The 4,904-nt window shown below is 44.2% G+C and overlaps 1 pseudogene; it reads right to left on the reverse strand.

Annotated features, from left to right (window-relative positions):
* Window positions 1–249: 249 nt before the first annotated feature.
* On the reverse strand, window positions 250–815 carry LOC110338889 (annotated as a pseudogene).
* Window positions 816–4,904: the final 4,089 nt, after the last annotated feature.

Genomic DNA, 4,904 nt, shown 5'->3' on the forward strand with positions numbered 1-4,904 from the left:
ATGGTTATAAGCCACCATGTGGTTGCTGGGATTTGAACTCCAGACCTTTGGAAGAGCAGTCGGGTGCTCTTACCCACTGAGCCATCTCACCAGCCCGACCTTAAACTCTTAACACTTCAGGCTCCACCATCCAAATGCTAAGACTATATATAGCACTACACCTGACAACCATAAATAATTTTATTATGATAAAGTATATAAGACATAACATTTTTTTAAAACTTTATCTGCATTTATTTTATGCTGAATTTATTCCTGTGCCATGAGTTTTTGTTTCTTCAGTTTCTTCTGGGATATTTTTTTTCTTCTGTGCAACCTCCTCGTCTGGCTTTGGAACGATCTGTTCCTCCTCAGTGAGGATCATCTCAATGTGGCAGGGGTGCTCGTGTATGGATTAATCCGGCCATGGGCTCTGTAGGTTCGTCGGCGCATCTTAGGGGCCTTGTTCACCTGGATGTGTTCAATGACTAAAGAATCTACATCTAAACCCTTAAGTTCAGCATTACTCTCTGCATTTTTAAGCATGTGCATCAAAAATTCAGCACTCTGTTTTGGCCACCGTCCCTGTGTCCAGCCCCACTGTTTGGCCTGGGCGCACCTACCGACTCTACCATTTTATTGCCAGAATGGCACACATTGCTTCTTTAAAGTGACATCCTTCAGGTACTTGGTGGCTTTTCTGATATGCATACCCTTGATGGCCTGGGCAGTTTCCCAGGTGTCTTAAAGTGAACTCGAAGGTTTGAACCTCTTGATTTGCTTGATTTTGTAGGGTTTTCTGGGTCAAGAGAGTAGCGAACCATCTTTGCAGGTGACTTCTGGCTGCTGACAGGAAGAGCAAAATATAACATTTGTAATTTCAAATATTGTTGTTTTTTAATTTATGCTGTCTGAATGCATGTGCATGTACCATATATGTGCCTAGTATCTGCAGAGGCTCGAAAAGGGCATCAGATCCCCTGGAACTGGAGTTCTAACAGTTGTGGGCCACCGTGTGTGCTGGGAATGGAACCCAGAACCCAGTGCTCTCAGCCACTGAGCTCCTCTCCAGGCCTGGTTTGTTGTTGTTTGTAAGACAGTCACCCCACTCATGCATCCCCTCCCCAGATGTATCCCAGACCTGTGCCATCAAACCTGTGCCATGAGACCTGTTCATCTTCACTATTTTGTTTTCAAATTTTTGTTTTTAGGAGACAGGATTTTGCTGTGTAGCTCAGATTGTCCTCAAATTTGTGATAATCTTCCTGATTCATGTTCTCAGGGCTAGAGTACATTCCTCAGCTATTGTGATAATCTTCCTGATTCATGTTCTCAGGGCTAGAGTACATTCCTCAGCTACCACACCCAGTTGCACTGACCACTATGTTGCCTGTTTGCAAGTTTGTATGTGCGTGTGTCCAGTCCTGAGGCCAGAGGTCAACCTTGGCTGCTGTTTCTCAGCACAGGTGACCTTCTTGTTTGTTTGTTGTCTCTTATTGGACTGGAGCTTGCACTAGGATGACTGTCCAGTGTACCCTGCATACACAGGATGGCACACACACAAAACTCACAATTAAATCAATGTATGTACTATAAAAATGATTAACAAGAGGGCATATGTTAATAACTTAATTAAACTTCACAGTGAGTGAAATTATAGACTACTAAGCCACTTAGGAAGTCAGTTCTGACAATGGTCTAGCCACAGTGAGTGCAGCTCCAGTGCCACCCCATAATCTGAATTCTTCAGGATGGTCAGAGAAGCCAGACATGACAAGGTGGTCTATCACAGTCTTTGTTATCAGGTGGCACCAATCTCCTTTCATCTTGTGAAAATTACATCCTTTCTGCTCAGAATGGACACAAAACCAAGGCTTGGTAATTGAATCCCGCTCAGCCCTTCGGGGACTGAGCAAAGTGGCCTGTCAGCCCCTCTCAAGTTACACTCCTGTTCCTGTGGGTTTTTTTTAAGCTCCCACTCTAATCTGACACTCCTCAGGTTTTGCTTGCTTCCTGAGAGGTAGGGTAAGGCTATCTTGAAGGTTTTTTTAATGAAATAACACGCAGTCAGTGCTTCGTGGACAAACAGCACTCAGTCAGTGCTTCGTGGACAAACAGCACGCAGTCAGTGCTTCATGGACAAACAGCATGCAGTCAGTCCTTCGTGGACAAATAGCACGCAGTCAGTGCTTCATGGACATTATCAGCCTCTTCATACCCTCGAGAAATGGGTGGTATTATTTGATTTTTATTTTATATCTTCATATTCCAAATGACCAGTTAAACAGCAATTTTCAGAGTAAAAATTTGACCTCAAAGTCCATATGAAGAATCTGCATTTTAACTGGCATCTGTAAACCCTATTCTGCAGTGCTGTATGAACTGACTGTCAGGAACTCCAAATCCACGTGCAAGGTCTTCAGTCTTTTCCCATTTTCTGTTGCTAAAACGAAATACCTGAGACTGGGTACTTTATAAGTATTAGATATTTATTTGGCTCAGATTCTGGAGATCAGAAAGACAGCCAATATGTTAGCTCAACCTCTAGGAAAGCTTTCTTATTTCATCATAGAAGGCGTCACACTGTGAGATAGAACTGATGTAGTTATGTAAGACCTCTACCCTCGGTCAGTGTAGTACTCACTTCAAGATGCCCCTGAGTGAGACACAACGAGAACAGTGCAAAAGCAAGAGCTTTATTTTCTGGTGTGTCAGGGTCAACTCTCAATCAGTCCCTTGAGGCGAGGGAGGAGAATGAGACTCCGAATGACTATTACAAGCAGTGTTTATACTTTTTTAGAGGCACAGGTTACATCAGCAAGGTTTCAGTTCAAACTTATTGGCTAAGCATATTAACCTTTAAATCTATTGGCTAACAAGCAAGACACACATTTGAACTCAACCTGGGACTTTCCGGAGGGTCAGGTGATAGTCAGTACATTCTGAGAATTTTTTTACTCAAGAATGTTCCTGTGGGTGGAGAATGGAACTTGGCCTAGCCTTGACCCCAGGTAGGAGGGGGAAGATGTAGAGGGTGTGGGACTGGGAAACCCCTTAGGGTCTCTCATTCTCTGCTTTTTCTTGTACAAGCTCCAATCCTGAAGCTACGCTCAGGGATCTTGGGTAACTAACTCATATTCTTCAGGTCCCGTCCTCAAGGTCTCATATTGTTGGCCCAGGACCATCAGCTGCACCGCTCCTATTCTCTCTTTTATGAAGGCTATAAGCTTGTTCAATATGCAGGGTCCAAAGGTCAACAACAGCAGGAGAACAATTAGGGGTCCTAACTCGGTGGATGTGAGGATGGTTAACCAAGGGGAGGAGTTAAACCAAGACTTGAGCCAGCCCTGACTCTGTTCTTTTTCTCTCTATCACTTGGCTAGCCCTTCTCTCACCTTGGCCATTGAATCTTTAACAACCCCAGAATGGTCTGTATAAAAGCAACACACCTCAGCTAAGGCAGTACATAGCACTTCTTGCTGGAGGAAAAGTTACGTCTAATCCCCTCCTATTCTGAGGTACTACTTATGATAATGAAGTCAATGATTCTTGAAGGTGACCGATGGAATTTTCTATTCTCTCTATATCTAAATCAATGGCTGCCCTCAGACTGTCATAATTCTCCCTTGTAAGACTTAAGCAGAGGTCCCGGTGTCTGCCTTGACCACCCCCAACCCCAACAGAAGGGAGACAGTGAGTGTTGTAACAGGTTTGGTGGACGGGCACATAGGGGAAGGAACCAGAATCCAAGGTACCACCAGGCAGTCATGATCAAGGTCGAATGATCTTGAGCTTGAGCAGATTGTCTGTCTTCTGTACCATTCAGTGGGGTTCTCTGGGAGCAGGGCATCTGCAAGTTTCACATGGAATGCCTGCACCAAGGCCACAATACCATCCACACTTGACAGTTAATGCACGGCTGGTCAGGTGGCTGTACACACATGACGACCCAAGTTGGATCCTAACAGTCTGATAGCTCAGTCTCACAAGAGAACACCTTGTGGGAATTGGTTCTCAGCTGCTACCATGTGGGTCTTGGTGTCTGGACTCACCTTTACCTGCTGAGTCATCTTTCTGGCCCTAAATAATTTTTTGAGCTATGTAGCTATACAGCCCAGCTGGCCTTAAACCTTCAATCTTGCCTCTTAAGCACTAGTCTATTCATGGTCTAATACTTAACTTTAAACCATAATTTTAGTTCTAGCTTCTCCCCCATGTGGACGGCCAGTGTTGGACCACCCAGTCTTCACTGTGGAAACCAATCAAATAAAGCCCCAGTGCGATATATATCTATCCTACCAGTTCTGGTCTGCTAGAATAGTGGTTTTCAATGTGGGGGTCACAACCTCTTTTGGGGTCAAACAACTTTTTCACAAGGGTCTCCTAAGACCATCAGAAAACACAAATATTTACACCAGAAATTCATAACAGAAGCAAAATTACAGTTATAAAATAGCAACAGAAATAATCTTATGGTTGGGGGTTACTACAACATACGGAGCTGTATGAAAAGGTTGCAGCATTAGGAAGGTTGAGAAGCACTGCTCTGGAAGACTTTGACTTTTATATTCTCCAATAGAGTGAAACCCTAGAAGGTACAGGTGCTTCTTTTTGTTGTAAAGATTAGTGATAACTGTGCTGGCTGGTTTTATGTCAATTTGACACATGATGCCATTTTGGAAGAAGGAAACTCAGTCGAGAAAATGCCCCTACCAGATGGGCCTGTGGGCCACCCTATGGTACATTTTCTTTATTGATGATTGATGAGTTGCCCAGCTCACTGTGGGCGACACCATCCCTGGACGGGTAGTTCTGTGCTCTCTAAGAAAGCAAGCTGAGTAAGCCAGTAAGCAGCACCTCTCCATGGCTCTGCATCAGCTCCTGCCTCCTGCGCTGCTTGAGTTCTTTCCCCTACTACCCTTAGT

The sequence above is a fragment of the Mus pahari genome, chromosome 22, assembly GCF_900095145.1.
Source record: "Mus pahari chromosome 22, PAHARI_EIJ_v1.1, whole genome shotgun sequence".
Taxonomy (NCBI): domain Eukaryota; kingdom Metazoa; phylum Chordata; class Mammalia; order Rodentia; family Muridae; genus Mus; species Mus pahari.